The following is a 21,257-nucleotide window of genomic DNA, read 5'->3' on the forward strand; positions in this document are numbered from 1 at the left end:
GCGTGGAAAGGGATGAATACACAATCTGAATTGTTATTTGCTCGCCATAATATAATACTGTGGATGTACTGGGGCAGACAACACCAAATAAGACAAATGAGATCACATAAAGTGCTTACTGAAGACACAGAAGATAGCGTTGCACTGTTTGGGCAGGCTTTATAGTTTCCTGGTCATGACGTCAATCTCCTCTGACGTCTCATTACACCTTTGGACTGATTTCACAAGTGTTTTACTATGCAATCATGCAGAGCGGTCACACAGCGTCATTTCTACGCAGCGCGAGTTCCCTTGAAAGGGAACTTCTTTAAGGGGCTGTTTACACCTGGCCACTCCATGCGTTTTCTCAGATCGGATAGCTATCCGATCGTAAAATGACCAGGTGTAAATGCCCTCCGAAACGCATACGAGACGGGTTTGAATCCGATCGCTCAAACCACTTCAGGACGAGGTCAGGGCCACATTCCAGACCAAACTGGACAAGTGTAAATGCATCTAGTTGTTGAAACCACATACCTCAGCGCTTCTCTCCTCCCAAACAGAATACGTCACACGCTTTAGCCGTGCCAGAAGCAGTTCAAACATGGATAATACTCAGAGATGGAGCAGTGGCGAAACTTGGAAACGTATTTTCTTTATGGAGCGACGAAGGCATTCAGCAAAAATTATCAAGAACTTATTGGAACAAACAAAATTAGAGAACACGGTTACAGCAGAACATGGCAACAGTGCCAAAGGAAAATAAAAAGTCTTAAAATAATTTACTGCAAAGCTAAAGATAATAAATAAATAGACAGAAAAACAGTTAACTTTAACTCATACAAGTGATAATAGTAAATGTAGTATTCAAAGTAGTAGTAGTAATCAAAAATAGTGTCACTTTAACATATTAACCTTTTCAATTTTTTAACAGATGTGGAGGAGATTTATTCAACCGATAGACCCTCTTCTGAACCCACTCCTGACTCCACTTTTTTAGGATTACCGAAAAGGAAGACAAAACTAGAAGCCACAGTTGAATGCTTTGCAAAGGCCCTGTCCGAAAATCTTTCAAGAGAGATGCAGCTTACTATGCAAATGCAGGCAGCCCAGAATGAACATGAGGCAAGAATATTTGGTATGATGATCCAAGCCATAACAAATACACACCCTATGCCACCCCAAGGCCCCCCGTGTAGCATAACATTTCCTGCACAAATTCCATACTTGCATCATACCCACACTAACTCACCTGGTCCCATGGCTCACAGTCATACATTCACTCCACTGCAATTCTTCCTTTGGCACCACTTCTTGTTTTTGAAAAACTAATTTAAACAATTTTCCCCAAGTTAACACACTTTTGGTAATATAAAAAACAAATTCAAGTTGTTTTTGCCTGTTAAATGCATGTTATTGTGAGCCATATACATTTCAGTTTACCTTTGCACTCAGTTGAGCTTTTGGCTATTGTTAAACAGAACAAATAATTTTGCCTTTGGGTGTAGCACTTTATTTTCTAATATTGCATGTGTAAATTATTAAAGTCTGGTTTATGCTGCTATATACTTAACTTGATACAGCCAGGCACATGCCTTTTTTTTTTGGAAAATAAATAAAAGTTTCAAATGTCCACCATCTTCAGTTTGGTTTTTAACACTCTGACAAACACATCACTTGGTAGAAAACAGAAAAACAAATCTTTAGAAATAGATGAGCTGCATCTTAATTTCAGCTAGAACATGTCGCAAATGGAAAGGTGCTTACTACTCCTGTTGTCCCTGCTCAGAGAAAAAACTGGTCAAAGCGATGCAAATTTTCTGGGGTTGTGTTTCTTCTTGCGTGCCTTCTTTTGGCGGGAGTACCTATGACTGTTACAAGGCCTGGGCGCCTCCTCGTGGTGACCGCTGGGTAGGGTGGGTTTCCTTTTGTATGGATGTTTTATCCATTAATGGTTCCCACCCGAGCTAAGATCCGGGCCAGCCCCTCATGGGCTAACCACCCGTGTGGGATTGTTCTACTGGTTGCGTTAAAAAATAATGAAAAAGAAGTCCCTGGTCCCTCTGGAATCCAGGGCAACAGTAGAAGTGGAAATGCAACCGAAGTTGAGCTGGCCAAGAAACATGACTGTCTGGAGTGTGGTAGATCCTTTCCATCGACGAGAAGCTTAGGGATGCATACATTTACATTTTACATTTAGTCATTTAGCAGACGCTTTTATCCAAAGCGACTTACAACTGAGGACTAAAGCAAGCGAGTCATCGTGAAGAGGCAAGGACAACGCAAGAAGTGCTCAAAATACAAAGTTCAAGCATTGCTCAGAGTTGCAAAAGCCAGACAAGGGAAGATTTAAAAGGGAAGGAAAGATTTAAAAGAGAAGGAAAGTTTTTTTTATTTTTTTTTATGTTAAGTACTCACGGAAGAGATGAGTTTTCAGTTGACTTTTGAATGCTGTCAGGGATTCTGCATTACGGACGAGGGTGGGTAGATCATTCCACCAGCATGAAACCATGAATGAGAATGTTCTGGAGGGTGATTTAGTGCCTCGCTGTGATGGCACCACGAGCTGTCGCTCCTTGGCCGATTGTAGGCTTCTGGTAGGAATGTAGATTTGTAGTAGGGAGTGAAAGTAGGACGGAGCTGAGTCTGTGGTCGATCTGTAAGCAAACGTCAAAGCTTTGAATTTGATGCGAGCAGCGAGTGATAGCCAATGCAGTGAGATGAACAGAGGAGTGACACGAGCCCTTTTGGGCTCGTTGAAGACAAGGCGGGCTGCAGCATTCTGGATCATTTGTAGAGGTTTAGTTACACATGATGGAAGTCCAGCCAGAAGAGCATTGCAGTAATCAAGCCTATAAATAACCAGGGCCTGGACTGAAGCATGCTCAGTTAGGAAAGGCCTGATCTTCCTGCAAACCTGAATGATCGAGCTGTCTTTGTAATGTGGTCTGTGAAGGTCAGCTGGTCATCAAATATTACTCCAAGATTTCTGACCGACCTTGATGGGGTGATTGAGGATGTATCTAGCTGGATAGTGAAGTCATGCTGAAGAGACGGATTGGCAGGGAGGATGAGAAGCTCAGTCTTTGCCCGGTTGAGCTGCAGGTGATGTTCCTTCATCCATGCCGAGATGTCCGCCAGATAGCCTGAGATACGTGCAGCTACTGTGGGATCATCTGGTTGAAATGAGAGGTGGAGCTGTGTGTCATCAGCATAGCAATGGTAAGAGACACCATGTGCCTGTATGATGGGTCCCAATGATGTGGTGTAGATGGAGAAGAGGAGCGGTCCAAGAACTGGACCCTGAGGAACTCCTATGTTCAGTTGATGTGCTTTGGATACCTCGCCTCTCCATGTAACCCTGAAGGACCTACCTGTGAGATAGGACTCAAACCAGTGGAGGGAAGTTCCTTGGATGCCCAGTGATGAGAGGGTGGATGGAAGGATCTGATGATTCACAGTGTCGAAGGCAGCAGAAAGATCCAGCAGAATGAGAACTGAAGATTTGGAAGCAGCTTTTACGATCCGCAGGGCTTCTGTGACCGACCATAGTGCAGTCTCTGTTGAATGGCATTTCTTGAAGCCAGATTGGTTGACATCTAGCTGGTTGGTCAGAGACAGGAAAGATGACACCTGGTTGAAAGCAACTCGTTCAAGTGTTTTCGCAATGAATGGTAGGAGAGAGACAGGTCTGTAATTCTCTAAAAGTGATGTGTCTAATGTTGTTGTTTTTTAAGCAGTGGAGTTACCCGAGCCTGCTTGAATGCTGTAGGGAAAATGCCATGGCACCACCATCATGCCATGGAAGTGAACCAAGAAAGGATTGTATCCCTTCAGTCTAAACGTCAAGGATGGACAGAGGGTGAGGATTCTGATCTAAGGAGATGCGCAGATTCTTAGTGGGAGGAGGGGATGAGGAAGAAAGATCTACTCATCCTCATCCATGAAATCTTTCAACATCGGTCCACTGAAGCTCTAAAGAAGAGACTTCAAGTCATCAAGTGGGACCCACAAAAAGTGAACATCGAGTTAAGTCAGACCCTCCCAATCGAAACCGATATACTTTAATAAACATATTACCATTGCCCCGAGCATTAAACCCGAGGGCGTGGACTGAGGAGGAGGAAATCAAGTTGCTAATGACAGCGGATGCTGCATGGAGAGCGGATATGACAAAGAACGAACTGATAGACAACTTACGTTCATGTATGGCTGGATAGACAGCTGAGGCTATGCAAAAACATCTGACGAAGCTGGGCTGGAAGCCAGATGTTAGCGGTCAGAGAGGACACTCAAGTACTACTACACCTGCTATCCAGCCGCTCGGTGCAACAAATCTAGATCAACGCCCAACATTTAACAACAGGTATTATCTATCCTGTCGCAGAATGGAGGAGAGGGCTGTTTGAACAGGCTCTCCAACAGTTGGAAGATCCTCGGCTGGGGGCACTCGTAATAAGGAACTTGATTAAGGACATCTTGGAGGTCTGGAGATGATCCAGTCCATCGCTGGTCTGAACAATCTTTTCCTGGCCTTAGAAGTGATGCCATCTACTCTTTTCACAGCCAGAGTGACCTTTATACCCAAAGTAGCAAGACCTCAAGGGCCTAGCGACTTTCGTCCAATCTCGATTATATCAGTCATGTCACGAGTATTTCATTAGATTTTGGCTAGAAGGATGAGGGACACCTTTGAATTTTCCAAACTTCAATATGCCTTTCTGGAGAGAGATGGTTGCCTTGAGGCTTCTACCCTACTCCATGCCATTTTAAGGAAAGCACATGATGATATTTCCCAGATGGCAATGCTATTTTTGGACATGTCTAAAGCATTTGATACAATTTATAATTTAGCGATTTTGATATCAACCAGGGGAGCTGGTACTCCGCAACCATTCCTGAATTATCTTCGCCATCTATATGCAAAGTCCATTCTGCATGTTGGAACTAAAACTACGATCTGTGGAAGGGGAGTGAAACAGGGGGATCCCCTGTCCCGTTATTGTTCATTCTATCAATGAACATCGGAGTGCAGAAAGCTCGCCCAGACCTGGGAGTGAAAGTCCAGAGAGAAACCATTGATGCGATTGCTTATGCAGATGATCTGGTATTGTTAGCAGAGAATAGCTCTGATCTCCAATTGAAACTGGAAGTTCTGTGTAGATCTTTGGAAGCAATGGGAATGTCCCTTAACATGAAAAAATGTAAAGGAATTACAATCGCCAAGGACGGAAGGAAGAGGTGTGTGGTTCTGATCCCTCACCAATATAATATAAAGGAGGAGTGGGTTTCTGTTCTGGGGATTCACGACAATTAAACTTACTTGGGACTCAATTTCAACTGGAAAGGGAGTGTAGTCCCAAAACAAACGGGGGACCTGGAAAGGATGCTTTGGGAATTGACATCTGCACCTTTGAAACCTTACAAACGACTAGAAATCCTGAGAGTTTTCCTTGCTCCGAAACTGGTCCATTCGCTCGTTCTTGGGGGAGCTCATCATAAAACCCTACTGATAGGAGCTCATCGTAAAACCCTCCTGATAGGATGGTTCGGGTTGCAGTTCATGCTTGGCTACGCCTACCTAAAGATACTCCATTGGCATTTCTCCACGCTCCAATCAACTCGGGTGGCTTACATATACCGTGCCTATCTTCCTGGATTCCTATCCTCCAAAAGTCAAGAGCTATGAGGGCTTTTGAATAGTACCAACTCAATAGACAAAGCTATTCAAACCCTCCCATTGTTTAAGAAGTTCATAACTTCAGCAAATAGACCATGTAAAGTGGGGGTTGAAGTGGTTACATTAGCTTTGGAGGCTAAATCAGCTTGGACGAATTTGCTGTCAAAATCATTAGATGGGAGAGATCCGACTGCTTTGGATATCGACGCAGATAAGTAACCTGTGGTTGAAGAGTCCCGAAAGGGTGTTCTCAAGGTTACATATGTGTGGAATTAAACTTCCTGGAGGAGTACTGTCGACAAAATCAAGAGGAAGGAACCTCTCTCCAGATGACATCAAATGTAGAGGGGGATGCCGGGCGAGGGAGACCCTGAATCATGTTCTTCAGATCTGTGAAATAACGCATGATGGAAGATGCGCTCACCATAACCGAGTTAAGAAGCTGGAAGGTAATAAGAGGAGAATCCCAGAAGATCTGGGTTGAGCCTATTATTCCAATGACACTCTCATTCATTAAACCGGACTTAGTCATGGAAAAAGGTAAAATCACGTACATTATGGATGTTTCAATTGTGACCGGGCATAGGATCCTGGCGAATTAAAAAAACTAAGTACAGTTCTTCTGAAAATACTACCTCTATTCTGAATTGGAGGGAGGAATCAACCACTCTGAAACATCTGCCAGTGATAATCTCGTCAAAAGGACTGATGAATGGACCATCTGGGAGGGGGCTTAGAGGGATTGGTTTCACAAAAAGAGACATCTCGGATTTGTGCCTCATAGCTATTATTGGATCGCTTAAATGTTATGATCTATACATGCGTGGAACTAGGTAATGTTGTATTATGGACAACTGAGTAAAATGACTCTGGCATAATTCAGGGAAAAATCATCTTTATCATTGTTAGCGTCCCTTGGATGCATTTCGGTGATATGTAGGGCAGGGGCAACCTGGGAAACCCTCGAATCACCACTCAGGTGCAGTTTCACTATTAGTTTGACTTGCCATCTGATAACCCCGAATAAAATAGCCACTCGTTGTCAATTTTCTCCATTCCGCTCGCACAGATTGTCAATTTTTTCCATTCCGCTCGCACAGATTATGTAGAATGTCAATGCAGCATGCTGTGACGACCACTGGCATTATTTTCAGTTGAAGCTCAGACTGCTTGAGGAGGCACCTCCACTGGCCCTTCAGCTTCCTAAATGCATACTGTACCGTCATTCGTGCTCTGCTTAGGCGGTAGTTAAAATGTTGCTGTTCCACCGTCAACTGGCCATGCTAACTGTAGGGCTTCATCACCCAAGACATGAGTGGGTAGGCTGCGTCCCCCTGGACTGTAATCGGCACCTCAATGTTGCGTGTAAGCTGTAAAAAGACAAATCAATTGTGATAAATTATTATTGTGGCATTGCTTGCACATTATATATATATATATATATATATATATATATATATATATATATATATATATATATATATATATATATATTAATTGCTTATGTTTTTCCCATTTGCAAATAATTTGTCCATAAAATCAAGATGTATGGTGATAACACAAATGTATATCTTGGTGTAATAAGCACATACTACCTATGTATATTTTGTTTACTAAAAAAATTATACTAAAGGCTGCTTTTACAAATTCACACATTTACCTCATCTTTATTCCAACATTTTTATAGACAACCTCTTTTGCTAGCTTTTCTGTTATTCTTGGGACAACAATGAATGATCATGTTTTTACCTCTGGAAAAAGAGCACCTCTCTCTTTCAGGTCAAAGATCTCTGAATTGCGGAGAACTCTGGCGTCATGATCACTGACACCCGCCAACCGACATTGATATCGGTAAACCTAATGCAGATAGTTAATTTGACATTTATTGTATAAAAAATACTATACATAAACTACACAATTATATAATATACTTAATGAAAAAAAATCTTATGAAATTGGGCCAAAGTGGTTTGTGTCCATGTAAGGACTTTGTCCATTAGCAAAAATTTGTAATAAAAAAATAAAAATGTTAATGGTTACTTACTGTGACTGATAATCTACAACTGCTTGCAGGATTATGGAACAATGTCCTTTGCGATTAAAATAGTCCTTTGCGTTGTTTTGTGGAGCCGTTATCGGGATGTGCGACCCGTCAATGGCACCTGCACAGTGAGGGAAAGCCCATCTTCTCTCAAACCCATCCCTGATGTCCAGGAGCCTCTGGCCTGTGGGCAATTGAATGCATTTCTGCATGCAGGACACCAGCGCACTGCATATTTCCCAAACGCAGATGCATACTGTGGACCGGCTCAGCCCAAAGAGGTGAGAGATGGTGTTATACCCGCTGCCTGTAGCGAGATTCCACAGGGCCACGGCGACGCGCTTATCCACCGGTATAGCCTGATGGAGTAACTGTGCCTCCTCATTAACTTTGCAGGCAGACACAAAGGTAATCGAAGGTCCGGTGCCCCATTCGAAAACTGGTTTGCCAGTCTTGTTCCGAAAAAGGAGCCTGTCTATATCTTCCCAATATAGTGTTGACTCTGAGCTTTCATCCAGGTATCTCTCTGGTTTTTAAAGTGTAGTACTGCTGACAGCAAAAATGCTGCACATAATAAGTGCTGCCTTTTGTTGCGTAAGTGTTGTAAGCAAGTTTTTTCGTTTTCATTTTGACTGCATTCGCAAACACAAATAGAGCAACATTAGCATGGCTCCCATTTCAGTTCAGCGAAAATGTATATTTGCATTTTTTGCGGGAATTAGAAGATCGGATTCATATCCGTTTGGCTGAGACGCATTCATGTGACCAAGTGTAAATGGAACCGTTTGAACAAATCCGATAGCTATCAGATCTGAGCAAACGCATGAAGTGGCCAGGTGTAAACAGCCCCTAATTGCAACATCAGATCTAAGATTCAAAGTCTCCTTCAGGAGACTAAAGGAGGCTTAAACACAGATGTGAATTTGAGATTGATGCACTGTCAAAGAAAATAAGCTAAATGGAGAAGCTGACTTCATTTGGCGGAGAAAATCAACTGAGTGACGAAGAGCAACAGAAAGTGAGTGAATGGGGAAGAAATCAGAGGGGTTATGTCATGTTTGGGGGGTCAACATCTAAACGATTGTAAAAAATCAGCACAAATTTAAGCTATACTACACAGAATCTGTTTTATTGCATATCTGTTTCTAAACTAGTGTAGCGAATTAGCTCTATGAAATATTAATAACCAATCATAACTTGTTATAATTGATTATGCATATTTGTGTCAGTTAATCGGGTTAACTTGATGTAGCTACATTAACATTACAACCAATTACTCAGTTCATTCTGTGAACCCTCAATATTGGTTATTAATTAATTAATTAATAGAAATGTCCATTTCCGGGACATGGGAAATGTTTTTCTTACTAAGTACTACTAAGAGCAAATAGTCAAGATCGATATGATTATTGACTTCCAGATATGAGCTTCAGACACGGACAACTTTACGTGTGATATGAACAAGACTTTATTAACTAGACTAAACATTTGAACTACTCTAACATACACATACATGCATGCATGCAGTTTCCCAAGGGAAAGAGAGCCGAAGCAGAATACAGGAAAGCAAGAAGTTATAGCATTGTTTGAAGTTCAGCAGATCAACAGCCTTGAGCAAACCACCAGTTTAGCTCTAACACACCCTTCTTTAAAAGGGGTAAGGATACTTAATGTATCGAATAATGAGACTAACGCCCGTTTCACACATACTCCGTTTGCATTGCGTATGCGGTGCGTATTTTTTTACGTACCCATGTTAACAGGTTAGAGCTTTCACACTGCACGCGGGTGCGGTCCGGCGATCCGTTCCAGGTGCGGTGCGTATACAGCAGTGCAGAGATCGTTTCCGCACCGAGTCTATTTTTGCTGTGCTGCACCGCACTGAATTAAAGTGGCAGCGCATTGTTCACATTAAAATAGACATAGATTGACAAGAAACTGTAATAATTTAATCATATATGCATAATTACAGTTAATGTGTTCTATAGTTACTAGATTACAGGGTCAAGAAAAACAAAAAAGTAAGATTATAGTCTCAAAAGTTGCAAAATGCCATCATACATGATATATATTTTGGGGAGGGGATCGGGGGAAACTACTTGTAAAACAAAGAATCATGATTAAAATTGATTTTCATACTGTTTCAATGTCTTCCCATACAGAAATGTAATATATGTCAATATAAGTAAATTACATATATAAATGTCAGTGCCCATGTATGTCTGCTGCCTATATGAGAATATATTATGCAAAATTCATGCATATGAATTTATTAAAACATATATTTAAAAATATAGCAAAAATGGACGTTTTCATGTAAGTGCCATATATTTTCCCGTATATGTACGTAAATGTTAAATATATGTAAGACGCATATATGTACTTATTTCAGTATGACATGCATGTATGTTTACATACATTTATTATATATGTGGGAAACGAATATGTATGTGCGAGAAACCAATACTATAGCCTACTGTAGGCTAATATAAGCAGATATATGGTATCATATATGGATGAACTCAAATATTTTCTTCACAAGTTTGGACACATAAATGTTCATATATGTTGCAGGCATATATTGTGTTCTCAGATAAGTCAAATATATGAAGCCTATAGATATATGTCATGCTATTTAAAATATAAGTACATATATGGCCATATATTACATTTTTGTATGGGTTAAACAATGTCAAATTTAACGTTTGGATTTAAAATCAAAATTACTTAGCCATTTTTGATTTTGTGGCACACAGAAACTGCAGATCAGTAGCGCACTGCAAACGCAGCATATGTGAAAGGACTATAGTGCGTGCTGCTCCTGTACCGTATACGCACCGCAATACGCACCGCATACGCACTGCACACGGAGTATGTGTGAAACGGGCGTAAGTTTGATACTTGCATGTCTCACCCATTTTAATTAAACTGTCCTGATGCAATTTGTTGAGGCTCCAGTTGATCTTTGCTGATGTTGTCTTGATGAGAGAGAGAACCAGTTGGAGTCAGAGGATCTTTGGTGAATGGAAAGACAAGGCCGCAGCCTTGCTTGCGCAAAAAGCTTGGGGAGGTCCTTAGAACACTTCTAGTTTAGCATCATCTTCACATCAGGACTTCTCAGGAAGGACCAAGAGAAAGTCAACGGGGGCTCGGAGAGCCAAGAGCGTCCAGAGAGTCCAAAAACCAAGAGAGAGCGAGACTGATCTTGATCAGTGATTTTTAAAAGGGTGAAGATGTCACACCACATGGGGGTATGTGAGCCAATTAGAAGTTGTCCCTTTGGAGGGAGATTTTATGACTCTTTGTGTTCAGGCTGCACATTTGAATCTGTAATTTCATTGGGTGTTTAAGAGAAAGAATCTTCAAGATTCTTATAATACCCATGCGTCACAAAGTTAACAAAATGTAATGTAAATTACCAAATGGGGAACGAATATTGGAGTTTATAGAGACCAAATATGGTTCACATATTTGTATGCAAAGTCTGAAACATTAACCCATTAGAGTTTACAAGAAAAAAAAACAACATAAAAGGAAAATCATGAGATGGGAAAATTAGATACATGTTTATACATTTCTCAAGTGGTTATATATATATGGAGTATATAGGATTAGCAGGGCTTATTTCTCCTTCTCAGTAAGAATTCATTAAGAGTCGCATCTCTCAGGAATCCCTTTTTGGGGTCGTAAAAATCCTTATCTATGTAACAGGATACTGTGAGTGTCCGAGTTCTGCCAGTGGTGTTAGCTTCCGGGGAAGTTAGACAGATCCTTGCTGGGAGAGTGAGTTTGCCGGACCATTCACTAGACAAAACCAACAATCTGTGTGTGTGTGATTGGTCCAGACGCTACACCAGGAGCCCAGAGATAGGCACTGGGCCCCTATTAGACTATAGGGCTATCACATAAATTAGTTAAACCAGGTCAACATTAATAATATGATGATGGAATTATTATTATTGACAGATTCATATATATATATATATATATATCAGATCACGGTGATTGCCTGATGATGAGTGACAGGTGTTTCCTTGTGAGAAGACGTGCTACACGAGTAGGCTACCGTGAAGGACGAGAGAGTTTTTTAAATGAATCTGAAGTCACGTTTATATAGACAAGAGGTAAATTAATTTGTTTCTTCTTCTAAGCTGTTCCAGACGTAGGTGCTACTTTTAGGGCTAAAATGCTTCGTGAATTACTCTTAGTAAAACACATTAGGAGTCTAAAGTTATGAGTGACGCCCATTATTTTTAGGAGTTTCTCTTAAATTCGCCAGGAGCTACTTGTAGCCTTTTATAAGATTCTTTGTGAATGCGGCCCCAGGTAAAAAAAAATTGATAAGCTCATTTGAACAGTATGAGAACAGTATTTGAATGTTATTCTCTGGTTGTAAGTGGCTTTGGATAAAAGTGTCTGCTAAATGAATACATGTAAATGTAAACATGTAGGCCTAGATAAAAGGAAACATATTAGGCTACAGGGGGTCAGGAGACCTAGAGAGTTGAAATAAAATATATTTTTGTGAAACTACAAGAATTGAAATTATGATATGATTAGCAGAGGCAACATAACTTTTTTAAATATAGTTTTATTTTTTTCATTTAAAAAAAAATATTATTATTATTATAATTTTACCCTTTTTGTGAACTATTGTAGTACTTATTCATGGATTTCATCAGGTCCCTGATACATCCAGTGTATCCCATCTACAGGACCAGTCTGCGGCTAGTCTAGGCAAATTCAGAAACAAATTGATTCATGTCCAGACCTTTTGTGATTTTTTTTTTTCCGTGTGCCAAAATGACCAAATCTCTCTTCCTTGAATGCAGCATTGATCTTCGGAGAGGGGTGAGAATGCGGCTCAAGGTAGAAAAAAGACTTTCACATGCAGCTGAGGACACACCTATGATGAGTGCTGTGACATACAGCTTATGCAAAATGGGGAAGGCCTCTTTGTACTGCTGAATGCACTTGCATACTTCAGAGAGGTTAGCATCAGTGGACAGTTTATTGAGCAACATTGCTTTTGCCACAGCAATTTCATTTTGCAAGGTCATACTATTTTGCTCTGTGCCTGCAAGCACTTGAAGTGGCTTCAGGAGAGAAGGGTCAAGAAAAGACGCTGATTTTGGTAGGAGAAATGATGTTGCCCTCATTAAATCAACATTTCTTTGAGAGAATCTTGTCTCCATTTCCACGGTAGCCCTATCAAGGATGTTGAACATAGCCCTTTTAAAAGTCTGATTAGGAGCAGTTTAGTCATCAGTCACCACCATGCCCTATTGGTGCTCTCAAATGTCACGCAGTGACAGTCACTCATTTCGGTCTTTAGTCACGCACTCCCGCCACACATTGTATTTCTCACGTGGAAAAACTATTTAATAATATATTTAATATCCGCGCCGCTCTCACTATGGAACCAGCAGGAATCAAGCGCGTCTCCCCTGGAGTTCTTAGTCGAGCATGCCCAATCAAAAAAAAATAAAGGGGCTACACAATAGCCAATCAGAAAATAGCACTATTGTATCTGGGTAAGATTTAACACAACAACCAATGAAAAAAAAAGCATATCCTGGAATTGTTCACGTGATTCTGCTACAACATCTTCCGAAAGTTTCATTTTACAGCCTTTTCAACAGTTTTACAGCCTAGTCATATTTTCGTTATCACATGACGACTGACATATTTGTCACATTATAAACATCTCTCTCTCCAAATAGGCTTAATAATTTTATTAGCTGTGGCATCGTGAGAGGTAGGGTATCACCAAAGTGTGGGTTGGTTCACAAATCGAGTCCAGGCAGAGATCAAGTCACTGGTTTCTTTTAATAAATCAACTCAAAACTCCAAAGCGTTCTTTTTATAAACCAAAAAACTCTTCCAGCTTCACTTTATGCTCTCAAAAAAAAAAAAACAGCCAGTCTCTCTGTTCTCAGCTCATTAACAGCTTTTCTCCTTCAATCACAACAGCTGTGTCCCCACCGCTGAGGAACCTGGTAACTGTAGTCCGGAACAAGGTGGCCATCTTTGTTTGTGATGACAAAAAAAATGACAAAAACTTAACTGTTCAACTACAAGACTTTCAGGAAAAGCTTATAAGTACATTAAATGAGAAAATAACAAAGTTGTGAGCAGTGAGCCTTTTAACACGAGCTGCCAACAGATTCAAAATCTACTATCGTCTGTGTGCAGAGTGACTGTGACTGCTGCACTCTCTGGTTGTTAATGTGATCCGGCAGCAGACTGACACACCCCCAATAACGGCCAATAGAAAAGCAATAGGCTACATTTTTTTGAATGAACGTTCTGGCTAGGACTGTTCGTTTTTTATTTAAGGGGCTACTGGATGAGTTTTGAGAGCTATAGTCAAAATAGACTTAGATACATGTATTTAAATACTACTATTTTTCACAGTCATATTTTTACTTTAAGACCTGGGTAAAGCAAGGAAAACGTCCTGGTTGCGTATGCAACCCACCGTTCCCTGAAGGAGGGAACAGAGGACGTAGTCGACGGTCGACTGAATGGGGATCACGCCAGGGAGCCCCATTCAGTCGACCGTCGACTACGTCTGACGTTATCAACTGAAAGGGAACTACAATTTACCTCAACAAGGCGGGATAATGAACGACTCTAGTCTCATTTGTGGAGGTGGAAAAACAAGTTCTTTGTGAAATGCAACATTTATTGTATTAAAATTTAAATGCAAAAGAAAAGGTATGAGTCTGCTGTTTTTGTCAATTTTAAGTTTTAATTTAAAATGTTTGCGATTTTAAATGGGTGGTAAAACGCATTTTTTCGAAGGCTTTATTGTGTTTGTGGGGTGCACTATAACATGTGTTCATGCTTCGTTTTTTAAAAATTGCATTATTTTTCATATATTTTACCTTTATTCTACACTGCTCTGTCCCTCCTTGTAAAAACGGTCTGATGGTTTCCTGGTTCTGTGAAGCCAGTCCCTCAAAACTACGCAATGGGCTCAGATTGGTCAGCTGGCCCAGTGTGTTGTGATTCACTAACTGACTAGTGCACGTCTCCCGGAAACGTCACGCCCCATACCTTTACCGGTACTTTGCTATGGTAGTTTGTGCTTTGGTGTATTATAAACAATGGCGTCAATAAAACCAATCGGACCCGGGGAAACGTTAGTGAAGATGATCGAGCAGAACCTGTTCAAGAATGGCTGTTAAACGACGTTTCAGAAAGGTTTGTTTTTTGTTGTTCTCTCATTACTTTTTAGATATGCTGTTATTTAATTGTACTAATTATTATAGAATTACAAAAAAATAAGCTTCATAAACAAGAATTTCATATAATTGTTCTAACAAATTATACTACAGTCCACAAAGGGATTTTTTTGAGTAAAGACTGCGGATCTATAGTGATCGTTTCTGACTGTATGCCACCGTTACTTTTGTATTTTTAGAACGATTGTAGACAAATATCTGTCGACAGAACCATTAACCCAAAACGAACACTTAACATCGGCTGCCAAATCAAACACAGAACCGTTTAGCATGCCTGTAGATAAACAAGCATGTAGATAAACATAAAAGCTCTAATCAAAGAATAATTTACACTAATTCCAAGTTCGCTGTTGAGATTAAAAACAAGTTTGTAACGCTAGGTGTTTGTCAGATAACGTTAAGTATGAATGAGCATTTAACAAACCAGCAGAGCCAAACAGCGTTGTCATTTGTTTACTTCCTTGCTACAACGTACAATTAACAATACAAACTATTACAGGAAAACACATCGACGAAAAATTAATCATACTTACAGGTTGTGGCTTGTAAACAACAGCTTCTGTTTTTAAAGTTGGAACTGCTCCATCTTTCAGAACAAGCCGATGTGCGAATCCTGCATTGAACTCGCCACGATTGTGAAAGCTGTCCTCCGTGTGCAGCACAGAGAGCGAGATTTGGGTCATAATTATGAGGGACCGAGTTAAAAATAAATTTTAACCATTGATCCCTAACTCCCTCGTCCCTAGGAAGGCTGAACACAGTGGACCTGCAATCCGGATGAAAATAACAGCAGCGTTTCGACGGCATTGCGACAACTCATCTCCAAAACAGCAATATAAAATGGCCTCGCCCCGCTTATTAAGTATTCTCGGAGGAGGGGGTTATGTAAATAATGGGATATGCTGACGTCAGCAAACCCGGTGTAATATTCAAGTAAACACTGAATATTTGCGACACTGGTTTACGGCGCCTCAGCATGGTTGCTGGGTGATAGCAGATGGGCGCCAGGATGGTTGGTTGGAGTTGACATGTAAAAGACGGCTTCACGTTAGCTAATAAAAAGTTTGTTCGGTACTCGCTGTACGTCTCCTCATTGATAACAGCATGCCCTGTGTAATAATTCGTAAACAAGAATTCGTAAACCGGTCGTTTGCTGTAGTCCTTAGAAATTGAATTTTTTAAAAGCAAATATCTTCCTTTGCTTTGAACTTTGAGCGCTGTAACTTTGCAGATGTTGTTTATGCTCAAACAGCAACATTACACACTAGCTAAAGTTAGAAAAGTGAAATCGTGTTTTACCACCCCTTTAATATAGATACATGGTTAAATATTTTACCACTTGCTTGAGCAACTTAATATATAAATCTATATAGAAGTAATTGTCACAGGTCGGGGTGAGCTCCAGCGGGCCGCCCACCCCTAAACTGCAACACCGCCCCGAGGAGCATACCGTGGAACACATGAGGCAGACAGGGTTAAAAATAAATAACAATGTTTCTTTATTGGAATTATTAGAAGTCTTAAAAGTTGGCCTCGTGGTTCTCCTTTTCTGGTGACAGTAGCTGAACAGCAGAGGATCAATAGCAGCTTCCAGCTTCTCATTCACTCACCGGCTCAGTGATTCTTCATTCCTGGCGACAGAGACTGAACAACAGGGGATCAGCAACAGCTTTTAGCTTCTCATTCGCTCACCGGCTCAATGGTTCCTCCAGCTCTGAACATTAGAGGGTCAGTAACAGCTCATAGCTTCTCATTCGCTCACCGGCTCAGTGATTCTTCATTCCTGGCGACAGAGACTGAACAACAGGGGATCAGCAACAGCTTTTAGCTTCTCATTCGCTCACCGGCTCAATGGTTCCTTCAGCTCTGAACATTAGAGGGTAAGTAACAGCTCATAGCTTCTCATTCGCTCACCGGCTCAGTGATTCTTCATTCCTGGCGACAGAGACTGAAAAGCAGAGGGTCAATACCAGCTCTTAGCTTCACATTCGCTCACCGGCTCAGTGATTCTTCATTCCTGGCAACAGTGACTGAACAGCAGAGGATCATTAACAGCTGGGACTACGAGTGGAAGTAGAATTTAGAATTTCCCACACTCGTGCAATCGGCAACACACTCGAAACTTCAAACGTGCTTGTTTCCACACTAGACACTGCAATCCAGAATACCTCCCAGTGAATTAAGCCTCCACTCATATCTCCGCCGGGATCCTTCATGCCCCTGGCTTGGGGTTCTCCAGACTTTGTGAGGAATAAACATACCTCAACTTCTCTTCTTTCACGGATTCCCTCCGCTGCCTTTCTGTGCCTCTCTCCCTCTGTCCTTTTGTGTTCCCCCCTTCCCTCACACCAAGATGCCTTTTTATATCCCTTATTGAGCCGCGTGTCCCAATCGCTGATTGTCTCCCTCACTCGTCGCAGCTGTCGCTCATTTCCTCCATTATCCCGCGATCGGCCATTACAGGTAAAACCGGAAACCGGCCCCGTGCTCCGACGGGGAAACGCCCCTCCTTGAAGGTTCCACCTTGCCTCTTCGTCACCCCGTGACATATGCATTGAATAATACGTTGATTAAATTGGGTTTAAACGTGAATACGTCTATTAAAGAGTGTATATGTGTACAAAGAGAATCACAATGCTGACAACTTTTTTTTAAATAAAAGTTGCTGATAACTTCTGGATTTGAAATAAAAAAATAGTGAGTATGTGTTTCTGGTACAGCCGTGGATCAGTTAGCCTACAAACTGCAAACTCAGCATATGTGAAAGCACTATAGCATGTGCTGCTCCTGTACCGCATACGCACTGCACACGGCTTTCTCATCTTACACATCATTCACACTCCACTGTTATGGTGGCCATTTCAGTAGATTTACTCACTAACATTGTTGTGGAAACACATTAAACATGGAAACTAAAATATGTTAGTATCATGCTACAGCGCGCATTCTATCAGCTGCAGTTCTGGCGCCTCAGTCCCAATACTGTAAAACTCAACGTACATTCACATCACATGTTAATGCAGCGGTAGAGTTACACTCACAGGACACTGCACTTATTCGCAATCACAAAAGTTCATTGTTTGCTCGTGCTTTAAAGCTCTGCCAGGTAAACATTTCATTGGCGTTCTGTTCTGACATGATGCACTTTTTCTGAGCGCGTATGCCCGAAGCTCGCGTGCACTATCAAACAGCGCCAAACTGGATTTTTCTTGGGTCAGACCCATCTGCTAGCGATGGAAAAATATGCACAAAACAATCCACTTTTAGGCCACGTTTACACATAGCCGGGTATTTAGAGAAAGAATATTCCCCCCCCTCCGTTTTCAATAATAACATCGTGTGCACACAACATCGTTTTCAAAAAAGTTGTCGTTTACATCAACCCACATAAATACGCCGTCGAGCGCCATCATAACTATGCCAAACCTATGGGCGCTCACATGACGTTAATCATTTTCTGGCGCATATTGTGACGTTTGAGAACCTAAAACCCCGTTTCTCCCAGTTGACACGACAACACATAACCGCCGTTTTCAGAAATCTCCACTTTGGCCGAAGTTTTTAGAAATAATCGTTTTCTGTGATAAAAACTGGGTTTTCGTGTAAACGAGAGGCCAAACCGCAGGGAAATATCTGCGTCTTCCCTTCATGTAAACGGGGCCTTACATTTTTATTTATCATCAGATGGACAGATCATTTCTCAAATTCTCACGGGAGGCAGGGCTTATCCTAGGGGAGGCACTGCTTTCCCCAGCCTCCCCTAGACACGCCCCTGGAAGAAATATGGAAGATGCATGCGTGCAGAGAAAGTTGGAAATGCGATCGTTTCCGTGAGTAACCGATGCGGATTTAATGCACAAGGACTTTCTGTATGAAGATGATTTATACAGAAAAGTTAAAAGACTGCAGTGAGTAACGCACAAGACGGGGAACGCATCAGCAATTGGTTATCTCAGAGACACTGATGGTAAGATCTTTTTTTTTTTTTGTTATATGAAGGACTGATTGTCACGTAAATCTATGTTATTTGATTATAATAATATATAATATGGAGGAGAGCATATGACTTGTGTTATGCTGTGTTTGTTATTTAAGTGCATGATGAAGTCTTGTGTGTTCGTAAGAAATGTCTCTTTAAGGTTATCAATCTAATTGAATCTATTTGAGCCAAACTGAATAATTACTGCCTAACCTACCAGAAATACCAAATGCAAGAGCTGAAAAGGTATTTGGAGTTGTTCCCAGTGTATGTGCTTCAGGCACGTGCACACATAGACATCAAAAGGGGCTTGAGCACCTGCCCTTTTTATTCCTGGAGAGAAAGTGCCCTTTTTTCTGGGGTGCTTTTTTTATTTTTGAAAAAAATTCCTGTTTGCGCAGAGCTTCCCTGTCAAACAAATACATTTATTGAATAGTGTATCTAAATATCAGGTCAGGAGTTCTGAAGCTCTCTCTCTCTCTCTCTCTCTCTCTCTCTCTCTCTCTCTCTCTCTCTCTCTCTCTCTCTCTCTCTCTCCTCTGCGTCTCTGCGCAGCGGCGCACTCGTATATTTTTACGTTTCTGCCAGTCTGAGGTGTCGTTGCCATAACGCGTTGCTATGGGTTGCATCGCTTGCGACTTGACTGAAGAGGTCAGTCTCCCTTCGGGGGTCGAAAACTCCGGAGTAGTGTGTGTGTGTGTGTGTGTGTGTGTGTGTGTGTGTGTGTGTGTGTGTGTGTGTGTGTGTGTGGACAGCAGGCGCAACCGTAGCGAAGGTTATGCGTTTTAAAATGAAAATGCACTGTGTAAAACGTATTCCACAGACTGCTCGGGAACCGATGCTCTCGAGCCAAATATGGTTATTTCAGAGAGTAGGCCTATATGGCACGACGGCCATTTTTAAACTTTTTTTTTTTTCAATAATAAAAGGTAGTGTGTCAATTCAATTAAAAATCAACACATCACATATTTTAAAATATTACATAATTCATTGAAGCCTGTGTGTCATGTATAATACACTGACCAATCGTCATCGGGCACATGCAGGGCACGAGAAGTTCAAATTTCATTGGACAATGTGAAGTGGAGCGGTAATTTTCTGGTCATTCATAAATCGTTTGAAAATTACATTTATGAAGCGATCTGAATCTGCGTCGTTGAAACAGTGGATGCTAATCGACTACAAAGCACTGCACAAAACAGCACCAAAAGTAGCCTTAATGGTAAGTAGTAAAAATTACTTCAATTAAAAAAAAATATTGCAATTTAAAATAATAGTTTTCTATTTTAATATACTTTAAAAATATATATAATTTATTTCTGTGATGCAAAGCTGGATTTTCAACAGCCATAACTCCAGTATTTAGTGTCACATGATTCTTCAGAAATTATTCTAATATGCTGATTTATTATCAAGGTTGGAAACCATTTTTTTATTGAACCTGTACTTTCAGGATCAGGATTCATTGATGAATAAAAAGGTAAATAGAACAACATTAAATTAAAATATAAATTATTTTATAAGTCTTAATTGTCATTTTTTTATATCAATTTAGCACATCCTTGCTGAATAAAAGTATTAATTTCTTTTATAAAAAAAAAGAAAGAAAATGACTGACCCCAAACTTTTGAACGGTAGTGTATATTGGTACAAAATATTTCTATTTTAAGATGCTGTTCTTTTTTTAAGTAAGAATCCTGAAAAAAGTATCAAAGATTAGTTTATTATAATAGTATTATACAGTATATTATAATAGAAAACTATTATTTCAAATTGTAGTAATGTTTCACAATATTACTGTTTTTTTCTGTATTTTAGATCAAATAAATGCAGCCTTGGTGAGCATAAAAGGCTTCTTTAAAAAACATTAAAAATAGTAGTATATACTTATATATATATATACCCCTTTTTTACATTTGAGCCCCTGCCCCTGAGGAACTATCTGCGCGTCCCTGATGTCCTTAGTGGTGAAGATCACCTTATCACACATAATTTGTCAACATACTACACACACACACACACACACACACACACACACACACACACACACACACACACACACACACACACACACTCAACACGCCATGTTCAGGTTTGACTGACACATACTTACAAAAAAATATACTTCAGTACAAAAAATTCTAAACACTGACAGATAGTCATTTTTATTGTTATAATAATGGTTTTATTAGGTCTATACATAAATGGAACAGTGTGTGGAAAGATGTGTACCTATATGGAAAAGGCAATGATCCGTTGAGTGATGCTCTGCAGCCATATAGAGTGGCTGAAATATGTTATTGTAATCTGTTAGTTTTCCAGTAGATG

At 40.5% G+C, this 21,257-nt stretch overlaps 2 long non-coding RNA genes across 2 annotated transcripts; one reads left to right on the plus strand and one right to left on the minus strand.

Moving 5' to 3' along the window:
* Positions 1-7,325: 7,325 nt before the first annotated feature.
* LOC143703929 (uncharacterized) lies at positions 7,326-8,468 on the minus strand. Its single transcript, XR_013191484.1, has 2 exons — positions 7,704-8,468; positions 7,326-7,516 (listed from the first exon to the last, which is right to left on the minus strand). It is a non-coding gene; the product is annotated as an uncharacterized LOC143703929 (long non-coding RNA).
* Positions 8,469-19,565: 11,097 nt separating this feature from the next.
* Positions 19,566-19,833, plus strand: LOC143703872 (uncharacterized). The gene is made up of 2 exons (XR_013191447.1): positions 19,566-19,642; positions 19,685-19,833. It is a non-coding gene; the product is annotated as an uncharacterized LOC143703872 (long non-coding RNA).
* The last annotated feature ends 1,424 nt before the right edge of the window (positions 19,834-21,257 follow it).

This window comes from Siphateles boraxobius, unplaced genomic scaffold (genome assembly GCF_051911475.1).
Source record: "Siphateles boraxobius isolate OS27281-9 unplaced genomic scaffold, OSU_SipBor_1 39, whole genome shotgun sequence".
Taxonomy (NCBI): domain Eukaryota; kingdom Metazoa; phylum Chordata; class Actinopteri; order Cypriniformes; family Leuciscidae; genus Siphateles; species Siphateles boraxobius.